We start from the raw sequence: 14605 nt of genomic DNA on the forward strand, positions 1-14605 counted from the left end.
AAGTGTTCAGCAACTTTTCTTCTGTCTTGGCACAAGCCAAGGATGCGCTGTTCCTCAGGGATTCACATTCTACAGGACCCCTGGACCCGACAAAGAATAAAGCACTTTATCATATTAAACCTGACAGGGCACACCTGTGAGGTGAAGACCATTTCCGGTGACTACCTCTAGAAGCTCATCAAGAGAACGCCAAGAGTGTGCAAAGCAGTCATCAAAGCAAAAGGGGGCTACTCTGAAGAACCTAGAATATAAGACATATTTTCAGTTGTTTCACACTTTTTTGTTAAGTATATAATTCCACATGTGTTAATTCATAGTTTTGATGCCTTCAGTGTGAATGTACAATTTTCATAGTCAAGAAAATACAGAAAAATCTTTAAATGAGAAGGTGTGTCCAAACTTTTGGTCTGTACTGTATATATCCACCCATATACAGTATACATATACACACATATACAGTATACATATATACACACCCATATACAGTATACATATATACACACATATACAGTATACATATATACACCCATATACCAGTATACATATATATATACACACCCATATACAGTATACATATATATACACACATATACAGTATACATATATACACACCCATATACAGTATACATATATACACACATATACAGTATACATATATACACCCATATACCAGTATACATATATATATACACACACATACAGTATACATATATACACACATATACAGTATACATATATACACACATATACCAGTATACATATATATACACCCATATACAGTATATATATACACACATATACAGTATACATATATATACACACACATACAGCATACATATATATACACACTTATACAGTATACATATATACACACCCATATACAGTATACATATACACACACATATACAGTATACATATATACACACATATACCAGTATACATATATATACACCCATATACAGTATATATATACACACATATACAGTATACATATATATACACACACATACAGCATACATATATATACACACTTATACAGTATACATATATACACACATATACAGTATACATATATACACACCCATATACAGTATACATATACACACACATATACAGTATACATATATATACACACATATACAGTATACATATATACACACATATACAGTATACATATACACACACATATACAGTATACATATATACACACATATACAGTATACATATATACACACATATACCAGTATACATATATACACACATATACAGTATACATATATACACACATATACCAGTATACATATATATACACACACATATACAGTATATATACACACATATACAGTATACATATATATACACACATATACAGTATACATATATACACACCCATATACAGTATACATATACACACACATATACAGTATACATATATACACACATATACAGTATACATATATACACACATATACCAGTATACATATATATACACCCATATACAGTATATATATACACACATATACAGTATACATATATATACACACACATACAGCATACATATACACACCCATATACAGTATACATATATATACACCCATATACAGTATACATATATACACACACATATACAGTATACATATATACAGCCATATACAGTATACATATATACACACACATATACAGTATACATATATACACACATATACAGTATACATATATATACACACATATACAGTATACATATATACACACATATACAGTATACATATATATACACACACATACAGCATACATATATATACACACTTATACAGTATACATATATACACACATATACAGTATACATATATACACACCCATATACAGTATACATATACACACACATATACAGTATACATATATATACACACATATACAGTATACATATATACACACATATACAGTATACATATACACACACATATACAGTATACATATATACACACATATACAGTATACATATATACACACATATACCAGTATACATATATACACACATATACAGTATACATATATACACACATATACCAGTATACATATATATACACACACATATACAGTATATATACACACATATACAGTATACATATATATACACACATATACAGTATACATATATACACACCCATATACAGTATACATATACACACACATATACAGTATACATATATACACACATATACAGTATACATATATACACACATATACCAGTATACATATATATACACCCATATACAGTATATATATACACACATATACAGTATACATATATATACACACACATACAGCATACATATACACACCCATATACAGTATACATATATATACACCCATATACAGTATACATATATACACACACATATACAGTATACATATATACAGCCATATACAGTATACATATATACACACACATATACAGTATACATATATACACACATATACAGTATACATATATACACACATATACCAGTATACATATATATACACACACATATACAGTATATATACACACATATACAGTATACATATATATACACACATATACAGTATACATATATACACACCCATATACAGTATACATATACACACACATATACAGTATACATATATACACACATATACAGTATACATATATACACACATATACCAGTATACATATATATACACCCATATACAGTATATATATACACACATATACAGTATACATATATATACACACACATACAGCATACATATATATACACACTTATACAGTATACATATATACACACATATACAGTATACATATATATACACACACATACAGCATACATATATATACACACATATACAGTATACATATATACACACACATACAGCATACATATATATACACACATATACAGTATACATATATATACACACACATATACAGTATACATATATATACACACTTATACAGTATACATATATACACACATATACAGTATACATATATACACATATACAGTATACATATATACACACATATACAGTATACATATATACACCCATATACAGTATACATATATATACACACATACAGTATACATATATACACACATATACAGTATACATATATACAGCCATATACAGTATACATATATATATATACATACAGTATGCATATACACATATACAGTATACATATATATATATACATACATATAGAGTATCTATAATATAACGCTACAAGCGTCCCTCTGTCTGAAGCCTTTATAGTCTGCGCTAGTGCGACACGCCTGCACAGTCTGGCTCCAGACTGAAGAACGCATGGAGCCGTTACAGGTAAGAGGAGTGTATGGTGCTGGAGATCACGGTATGCGTATACACTGAACACATACCGCGATCTCTGGCGCCATACTTACATACTTACCTGACCGGGATGAGCGCTACCGCGGCGCCTCTGTTCGGTCCAGAGTCCGGGGGAAGAGGGTAGCGTTGAAATTGGCGCATGCGCATAGCGCTATCTGGTGCCATTTTACTGAAGATACATTTGCAATGTGTCTTCAGCAAAATGGAGCCGGACAGCGTGGTATGAGCACACGCGTACTTCGGCGCCGCACTCCTCCCCCGGCCTCCAGCAGAACGGGAAACAGCGCTGGAGCACAGGGAAGAAAGGTGAGTATAAGTGTTTCTTTTCTTGTATGTGTGTGCAGCATGATAGGGATGAGGGGTGCTATACATACCAGGATTGGGGGGTGAGGGGTGCCATACATACCAGGATTGGGGGGTGAGAGGACCATACATACCAGGATTGGCGGGTGAGGGGACTATCCATACCAGGATTGGGGGGTGAGGGGTGCCATGCATACCAGAATTGGGGGTGAGGGGACCATGCATAACAGGATTGGGGATGAGGGGTGCCATGCATACCAGGATTGGGGGTGAGGGGTGCCATGCATATCAGGATAGGGATGAGGGGTGCCATGCATACCAGGAATGGGGATGAGGGGTACCATGCATACCAGGATTGGGGATGTGAGGGGGTACCATAGATACCAGGATAGGGATGAGGGGGTACCATGCATAACAGGATTGGGGATGAGGGGTGCCATGCATACCAGGATTGGGGGTGAGGGGTACCATGTATACCAGAATTGGGGGGTGAGGGGACCATGCATACCAGGATTGGGGGTGAGGGGTGCCATGTATACCAGAATTGGGGGAGGGGAACATGCATACCAGGATTGGGGATGAGTGGTGCCATGCATACCAGGATTGGGGGATGAGGGGACCATGCATTCCAGGATTGGGGGTGAGGGGTGCCATGCATACCAGGATTGGGAAATGAGGGGTGCCAAGTATACCAGAATTGGGGGTGAGGGGTGCCATGCATACAAGGATTGGGGGGTGAGGGGTGCCATGTATACCAGGATTGGGAGGTGAGGTGACCATGCATACCAGGATTGGGGAATGAGGTGTGCCATGTATACCAGGATTGGGGAATGAGGGGTGCCATGCATACCAGGATTCGGGGGTGAGGGGACCATGCATGCCAGGATTGGGGGGTGAGGGGTGCCATGCATACCAGGATTGGGGGTTGAGGGGACCATACATACCATGATTGGGGGGTGAGGGGAGCCATGCATACCAGGATTGGGGAATGAGGGATGCCATGTATACCAGGATTGGGGGGTGAGGTGACCATGCATACCAGGATTGGGGAATGAGGTGTGCCATGTATACCAGGATTGGGGAATGAGGGGTGCCATGCATACCAGGATTCGGGGGTGAGGGGACCATGCATACCAGGTTTAGGGGGTGAGGGGACCATGCATACCAGGATTAGGGGGTAAGGGGACCATGCATACCAGGATTAGGGGGTGAGGGGTGCCATGCATACCACAATAGGATGGGGGCAGCACAAATACCAGGATGGGAGACCATATACCAATAAAAATGCTCGCCACCTGGGCGTAGAACGGGTTCAATAGCTAGTACATATATACACGCATATATACAGTAATACAGCATATACATACACATATATACTGTATATACACACACACACACACATATATACAGTAATACAGCATATACATACACATATATACTGTATATACACACACACACACATATATATATATATCTGGCGACAGGGCCCCGCTGCGTCCTCTGTGTCTCTGTACAGATATAAGTGTAACACGTACTGGATCCAGCACAGGTGACAGTCTGCCATAGAGCTGACGTGCAGTACATACACTGTGTTATGGGGGCGCTCACCTGTGCGGACCCCGCGCTCCGGCCGCTACTTCTCTGCTCATATAAGGTCTCTCTTTCTGCCATTAAATAATTCGGTTGTCATGGCAGTGGAGGCGGGGCGTTGGTAGGGGGCGTGTCTGGTATAGGGCAGATTGGGGCGGGGCTGTCATGCAGTGCTTGTCTCATCGCTGTAATTTCCTGCTGATGCCACCTGGTGGACAGCATTGGTCAGTACGCGCTGAGAATGCTCACATGGTGGGGGAGGGGCAGCTTATATATGTATATACACAGTCACAATGCAGTTAGGGTTATGTTCACACAGTGTTTATTTAAACGATTTTTTCCACATTATAAAACTCAGTGTTGTCAGGAAAAGCATTGCCTGTATTTTTGATGTATGCCTCATACAAAATACATTTTTGAAGATTTTTTTTAATCTTCCATCCTATACTCGGGCACTGGCTGTATATTGTTGAGGCCCCGGGACTTGCTTAGATCCGCTGGGTGGCATTGCCAGCTACATTGCAGTAAATGGGTGACCTGAAATCCCACATTTATCCTGTGACCAGTTAGGGACTGTTTTTTCTTAAAGAAGGGGCTCGTGTTATTAATCCCAGACAATCCATTAATGGAGTTTCCAGTAGTATAATAATGATGATTTATCCTGGGGATGGGTTATCAATATCAGATCGGTGGGGCTCCGACACGCGGCACTGGCTCTACCCATCAGCTGATTGCAGCGCTCAGATGTAAATAGTGTGAAGATTGAACATCACCGCTCCATTCACTGTACTGCGGGTCCTGCAGATCAGCTAATATTCATGTAATAGGAGCTGATCTGCAGCACCAGGGAGCGGCCACTACACAGTGACCAGAGCTGTGATGTTCAGCTCCTCAACAATGTTTACATCTGACCTCGGCCAGAGTTTCAAACAACTGAGTAGTGGAGGTGCCACGTGCCGGACCCCCACAAATCTGATATTAATGAGCTAACCAGGGTATAGGCCATCAATATGTTTGTCCTGGAAATTCCCTTTAAGGCCCACCTGCACATACTATGTATATAATATATATATATATGGCAAAGAGTGGGAAGGGGTTAATAAAAGGCTCATAAAACGGACAAACAACACAAATATTGGTTCTATCTTTTACACATTTGGGGTAGCCCTTAAGAGGGCCGGAGAGAGAGAGAGAAGAGAGAGAGAGAGAGAAGAGAGAGAGAAGAGAGAGAGAAGAGAGAGAGAAGAGAGAGAAGAGAGAGAGAAGAGAGAGAGAGAGAGAAGAGAGAGAGAAGAGAGAGAGGAGGGAGAGATACCGGGAGATACCAAGAGAGAGAAAAAAAGAGAGACCCAACCAGTGCAAAGCTAAGCCGGGCAGGCGGCAGCGGCTATTTATACCCACTGCTGATCTCTGATTGGTGGAAAATCTGGGTGTGGCTGCTCTCTGATTGGTGGAAAATCTGGGTGTGGCTGCTCTGTGATTGGTTAGCATTATGACCTCACAGTGGCGATGACTCATACCTCCTGGGTGGTTCTTCTGGGCGGTTCTGTTTTCTGACTGGTGGAAATTCTAATCAGCATTATGACCTCACAGTGGCCGTGACTCATGTTTCATGGACTGTTCTATCTGGGTGACCTGAAACATGCTGATCTCTGATTGGTGGAAATTCAAGTCATCTTCATGACATCACAATCAGCATGTTATTACTGCTGAGATGTTCAGTTTTTTTCTAAATTTCCTACGTTTTGTCCTAATTTATTAGCACATATATACCACTCATTCCTAAAATAAAAGGATCAGGAAACCCCTCTGAAATCAATATCCTACAATTTACCCCAACAGCAAAAAAACAACTATAAACAAAATACCAAAAGATATATCAGATTATTAATATCCTCCATGCTGGTGTAATGCTCCCAATTCTGCTATAATGTCCCCAAAGCTGGTATAATGCCCCACATCCTGGTATAGTATCTCCAGTTCTGGCATAATGTCCCCCATGCTGCTATAATATCCCCTATACTGGTATAATATTATCATTGTGATATAATGTCCCCCATCCTGGTGTAACATCATCATTGTGATATAATGTCCCCATTCTGATATTGTGTCACCCATCCGGGTATGGTGTACCCCTTTCTGGTATAGTGTCCCTTATTCTGGTATAATGTCCCCCTTCCTGGTATATTGTTCCTATTCTGATATATTGTCCCCATTCTTATATAGTGTCCTTCATCTTGGTAAAATGTCCCCATACTAGTATAATGTCCCCATTCTGGTATAATGTCCCCATCCTGGTATAATGCCCCCCATTCTGGTTTAATGACCATCATACTGGTATAATGTCCCCCTTCCTGGTATATTGTTCCCATTCCTACAATCAAAGGATCAGGAAACCCCTCTGAAATCAATATCCTACAATTTACCCCAACAGCAAAAAAACAACTATACACAAAATACCAAAAGATATATCAGATTATTAATGAGCAAATAAAAGACACAATCACATAAAAATAATTTTTAGAAAGCTGTAGAAAAAATGCTGTAAAGTAAGAACGCTTCAAAAATAGAAATGTTAATGATCTATTTAATCAATTAACAAAATACAAGTGAATGAACAAACGAAAAATCTAGATCCAATCAATATTTGGTGTGACCAACTTTTCACTTTAAGGCTGTGTGCCCACGTAGCATTTTTCAAGCGTTTATGCTGCAGAATTTCCGCAGCGTAAACGCTTGTTAAACGCTAGGTTATCGGCCCCCCATGGTCCCCAAGGGGATTCCGCATGTTCTATGCACATGCTGCGGATTTTTCCGCAGTGTTTATGCTGCGCACAAAAATCCGCAGTATGTCATTTAATTTTGCGGAAGCGCAGCGGAACTCCCGCCATTGACTTGCATTGAGACGCATAGAAACCGCGACTGTACATTTGTACAAGCGGCTTCTATGCGTCTCTATGTGCGGATGGTACCCAGTTCTGGAGGAGAGGAGACTCTCCTCCAGACCTGGGTACCATTGTACCTGTAAAAAAAGAATAAAATAAATAAAGTTTATACTCACCTTTCCAAAGGTTTCTCTCTGAATGCCGGCATCGCTTGAGGACCTGCGGCGACGTCACAGTCATGTGACCGCAGGCCCTTCACCGCTCTGTCTCGCGATATGCCGGCATCCAGGAAGCAGAGAGGAACGAGCGCTGCAGCCACGCCGGGGCCTCGGGGGTGAGTATAGCTTTATTTGTTTTCATTTTTATGGTTCACACTGTATAAATCCATGCTGTTTGCATGGATTTATACAGTGTGACCTAGTTGTCAAGCACTTTCCAAGTGATGCTATCGCCTGGAAAGCGCTTGTCAATCTGCATGCGGAAACGCATGTGAATCCGCATGTGGATCTGACGCGCCCCCTGGGCCATGTTGTTAGGGATACCCGGAGCCGGATCAGATGGGGGTTGTAGTCTCCGAGTGGCTGTGACCCGGTCCGTGCCCAGGGTGTCAAACTCAGTGTGTGGCACTCCTACAGATGTTATTAGAGTTCTTTGTGTCGACTACGCCACCCGTTGATTTGCGGTCAAAAGGCCGCCGCTGCAGAAGGGTCCGCTGAGGCTGGTGGTGTGTGTGCAGCTGTGGTAGTATAACCCCCAACGGGAGGGGTATAGCCTCAGGGGGTCAGACGTGGAGGATGGTGGTTGTGAAGGTGCAGCAAGGAGACTCAGAGGCATGAAATGCAGTTTCAGGGTTTTTACTCACTGGTGTTGCTCGGGTCACTCTGTACAGCAGTGACCACCCAAGCCGTGCTGCGTCCACCAGGTGCGGGACTCGGTCAACTCCCGGGCAATTCCTGAGTATGGTCCTGAGCTCCCTTCTTCTCTCTCTCTGGCCGTTCCCACCAGGGATCCACCTGTGTCCGGCTCCCTCGGGTCTCTTGGTGGTTGAACCTTCTCTGGCTTCCCTGACCCTATGCTCGGTGTGCCATTCTGGTGGATTTGGTGAGGGTCGTGGCAAATCTTGCCCACGACCTCCGGTTCCTGGCTAAGGTTTGCTTTGGCCTCCGCCAGCTTGGGATCCGGTACCCTTTTGCCGACCCTTCACCCTTATCAGTTCTCATACGGGCTTTTGGGGTCCCCTCTCGTTCTGCGCCTCTGGGTCCCTCTTCCTTCTCCTCTCCTGGAGTTACTGCTGACTCACTGACTGACTGACTGACCCTGTCCTAAGATGGTGCCCACCTTATATACTCCCTCTATGTGTGAGCTCAGGTGACCAGCACCCAATGAGCTCCTACATTTACCCAGACTACTCCCCCTATCTGCCCCTACACTACTGGGATGTTCCACCCCCCTCCCACTCCAGCCAGGGACAGACGCTGTCGTACCTGCACATATACTGGTGGGAGTACCGTAGTTCTGTCCCCCGGAAATGGGATGTATGTAGTGCATGCAGCCTACTAGCTCAGTTCCACACTCCATCCTTACCCGGGAGTGGAATACCACACCTCTGGTTTGAGGTGCAATACCCCTGTAGCAGCCGAGTCCTCAGGGTGCTACAATTGTCTGCCACAAAACAACGCAAGAACTGCTCAACATCCTGGTTTTTCCTTTCTGTCTGGCCATTAGATTCAGGATGATATCCGGACGAGAACGATAAATGAACTCCCAACCTGTCACAAAAGGCACGCCAAAAACGAGCCACGAACTGAGGACCCCTATCAGAAACAATGTCAGTAGGAACGCCATGAAGTCTGACAATTTCCTTGACAAAGGCCTTAGCGAGAGTTTTAGCGCAGGGCAGTTTGACAAAGGGAACCAAGTGACACATCTTGCTAAAACGGTCCACGACCACCCAGATGACAGTAAAACCCTCAGAGGGGGGAAGGTCAGTTATAAAGTCCATAGCCAAATGTGTCCAAGGAGCACTGGGAACCTCCAAAGGACAAAGCAACCCCGCAGCAGGAGTATGAGAGGACTTAGATCTAGCACATATAGTACATTGACGCACCCACTTAATGACTTCCTTCTGCCATCCAGGCCACCAAAAACTGCGACCTACCAGTCTCTTGGTCTCAGAGATTCCGGGATGACCTGCCAACCGAGATTCATGACACTCAACAAATAAATCTCTCCTAAAGGTCCCAGGCACAAACAACCTCCCATGGGGAGTGTTAGATGGGGCATTCTCCTGTGCTTTAAGAATCTCATCTTCCAAAACGGAGTCCAAAGCAGCTATCACAACACCTTCTTGTAAAATGTTCTCCTCTTTCTCAGCACCGACTATGGGAGAAAAACTGCGAGACAAGGCATCCGCCTTAACATTCTTAGTACCAGGGATGTAAGTAACGGAGAAATTAAACCGCGAGAAAAACAGTGCCCACCTAGCCTGACGGGCATTCAGGCGCTTGGCAGCATCAAGATATATCAGATTTTTATGATCCGTAAGAACCTGAACGGGAAATTCCGCACCTTCCAAGAAGTGGCGCCAGTGTTCAAATGCGAGTTTAATAGCCAATAATTCCCGATTACCAATATCGTAATTCAGTTCAGTCTCCGAAAATTTTTTTGAAAAAAAGGCACAGGGATGTAATCCATCCCCGTTATCCTGAGACAATACTGCGCCAACCCCCACAGAGGAAGCATCAACCTCAACCAAAAACGGCCTAGTAACATCAGGCTGCATAAGGATGGGAGCAGAGGTGAACCTCTCCTTGAGATACACAAAAGCTTCAATGGCCTCAGAAGACCACTGAACCGCATCAGCACCTTCCCTGGTGAGATCAGTCAGAGGTTTGACAATACTAGAAATTTTTTTTATGAATTTTCTGTAGTAATTGGCGAAACCCAAAAACCTCTGTATCGATTTCAAACCAATAGGCCTAGGCCATTCCTGCACAGCCTGAACCTTAACCGGATCCATCTCAAAACCTTTGCTGGAGATAATGTAGCCCAAAAAACTAATTCTCTGTACAGCGAACTCACATTTCTCCAGCTTAGCAAAAAGCGAATTGTCCATTAATAACTGTAATACCTCACGCACGCTCCGCCAATGAGACTCCAGATCCGGCGAATAAATCAAAATGTCATCCAAATACACAACCACATTTTTGCCAATCAAAGGTCTAAGAATGTCATTAATCAGATTCTGAAAAAATGCAGGAGCATTAGTAAGACCAAAAGGCATAACCAGATTCTCAAAATGACCCACAGGAGTGTTAAAAGCAGTCTTCCATTCGTCACCCTCCTTCATGCGCAACAGATTGTATGCCCCCTTAAGGTCAATTTTAGAGAACCACTTGGCCCCCATTAACTGGTTAAACAGATCAGGAATCAATGGCAGTGGGTAAGGATTGCGTACAGTAATTTTGTTAATCTCACGAAAATCCAGACAAGGACGTAAACCGCCGTCCTTTTTTTTTACAAAAAAAATCCAACCGCCACAGGAGACTTAGAGGGCCTAATGTGACCGGCGGCCAAACTTGTCTGTATGTATTCCTCCAAAGCCTTCCTCTCAGGAATAGTAAGGTTAAATAAACGACTTTTAGGAAGAGTCGCTCCAGGGACAAATTCAATAGAACAATCATAGTCTCTATGGGGAGGCAAAACCTGCGATTCCTTCTCAGAAAAAACTCTCCAAAAATCCTGAATAGGAACAGGCAATTCTCCCCTATCCAAAGCTGCAATACGCCCGTTACAACACTTGTCATAACATTTATGGCTCCAGGATTTAATTTCACTGGTAGACCAATCCAGTACAGGATTGTGAAATTTTAACCAGGGCAATCCCAATATTACTGGAGAAGGCAAGTTATTCAACACTACCAAATCCAATTTCTCATGGTGAACACCATTAATAGTGAGAGGAAATTCACAGACCTTGAGAGTAATATTCTTCAAAGGGGAACCATCCACAGAAACCACAGCAATGGGGGATGATAAAGGTTCAGGTTTTAAATTGAGTCTTTCCACGAATCCCCCATCAATTACATTCAGAGTAGACCCGCAATCAACAAACACCCGAAATTCCATTAATTTTTTCTGAGCAATCGTGGAAGCAGCTAAAAATATACCCTTGGAATTTAAACAGGCAATACGGGCGTGACTGACCATTTTTTTTTCTTTCTTCATACGAAGCTCACAGCCTTTAATCAAATGACCAGATTTTCCGCAATAGAAACACAAGCCTTCAGAAAATCGACGGTCTTTTTCTTGAGAGCGAGGTGCCACCGATCCAATCTCCATCGGTTCACCACTGTTAGTACACACATTCTCATAACCAGAAACTGACATAGCAGAGGATTTGCTCTCATTAACCCTTGCACGCAGTCTTCTATCCACCCGTATAGCTAATTGCATAGCCTGTTGCAAATCTTCAGGTGTAGGATAAGCAATTAGCAGGTCTTTAACCCTTTCACTGAGCCCAGCAAGAAATAGACTTTTCAGAGCAGAATCGTTCCACCCTGTTTGAGTAGACCAACGACGGAAATGAGTACAATATTTTTCCACATTACCTGATCCCTGTTTTAAACGTCTCAACTCAGTCTCAGCTGATGCGACACGGTCAGGATCATCATATAATAGTCCCAAAGCAGAAAAAAAACTATCCACTGATCTGAAGCATGTATCACTAGGTTGCAAAGAAAAGGCCCACTCCTGAGGCTCTTTGCGCAAAAGTGACATTATGAACCCTACGCGCTGGGATTCATCCCCAGAGGACTTAGGTCTCAAACGAAAATACAATAAGCAAGCATTTTTAAATGAAAAACAATTCTCGGTGTTCACCAAAAAATAAATCCGGCAAACATACCTTAGGCTCCAAGAAATGTGCTCCAGGACAGTTACTCACGTGCTGACGGAGCTCGGCCACCTCCAGAGAGAGTCCCTGCAGGCGATGAACCAAATCCTGAACCGACACCATGATGGAACAGAAAAATCTTTCCTTAGAGAATTTGCTGGCTGGACTTACTGTTATGTTCTGCTACCAGAGCTAAGGAAAGAGAGGAGATCTGTCCCTACGATAGAACTCAGCTTAATCCCTACGATGTAACAGGGGACACCTCCTAACAGAAATAGTAGCAGACAGACGAACAAACAAAATATATGGAACATAGAGGTCAGTAGACCAAGCAAACTAACAGAGCAAGACACAGAGCACAGGCTAGCTAGAAAGTAGATATACAATGAAGTCCAGCAAAGCCAGAAGGGCGGAGCAGGCTTAAATAGGCCAACAAGGTCATGTGACCAGCAAAGGAAAAAAAACCTAAGAGCAAGGTTCTAACACAGCATGTGGGAGATTATTACAAGAAGGAGCCAGGATGGGGGACATTACTACATAGGGAGAGAACACATATTTCTTTATAGGATCCAGAACCCTACAAGGGCCCATACATCTGACCAACATGCCGGTGGGGGCCTATCAGACTCTAGTTACTCCACTAGGTGGGACCAGATCATTTCCAGGACTTTACATTGAAGATAATTCTTAATGACATTGGCTGTATGTTTGGGGTTGTTGTTCTGCTGAAGAAAACATTTGGATCCAATCGGACACCTCCCTGATGATATTGCAGGATGGATAAGTATCTGCCTCTATATCTCAGCATTGAGGGAACCAATAATTCTGACCCAATTTCCACCTCCATTTGCTGAAATGCAGCCCCAAACTTACTGGACCCTCCACCGTGCTTATGCATCACTATTGCCCACAGACGCTCATTATTGTACTGCTCTCCAGCCCTTCAGTGAACAAAATCTCTTCTGTAATAACATTTTTCATATTTTGACTCAACCGTCCAGAGCACATCCTGCCAATTTTCTACACCCTGGTTCCTCTGTTTTAATGCATAGTTGAGTCACTTGGCCTTGTTTTGATGTGGAAGATATGGCTTTTTCACCACAATTTTGCTATGAAGACCACTTCTGGCCAGTCTTCTCTGAACAGTAGATGAGTGAAGCTGAGTCCCACTGGTTGCTGCCAGTTCTGAGCTGATGGCACTGCTGGACATCTTCTGCTTTTGAAGGAAAGTAACCATAATGTGTCATACATCTGCTGCACTAAGTTTCCTTGGCCGACCACTGCATCTACTGACCTCGACGTTGCACATTTTCTTGTGCATCTTCACAAGTGCTTGAATGACACATCTTGAACCCTCAATCTGCTTTGAAATTTGTGCCTTAGAGACCTTGCTGATGTAGTATAACTTCCTTGTGTATTCTTGCTCAGTCTTGCCATGGTGTATGACCAGACACCTGACTGTATTATTACAAAATCCCTGACTTTGCGCAGGTGTACCTAGAAGAATTGACGCTGTTTTAAAGTGAAAAGTTGGTCACACTAAATATTGATTGGATCTAGA

This window comes from Phyllobates terribilis, unplaced genomic scaffold (assembly GCF_046119375.1).
Source record: "Phyllobates terribilis strain yellow unplaced genomic scaffold, ASM4611937v1 Scaffold_178__1_contigs__length_3940740, whole genome shotgun sequence".
Classification (NCBI taxonomy): domain Eukaryota; kingdom Metazoa; phylum Chordata; class Amphibia; order Anura; family Dendrobatidae; genus Phyllobates; species Phyllobates terribilis.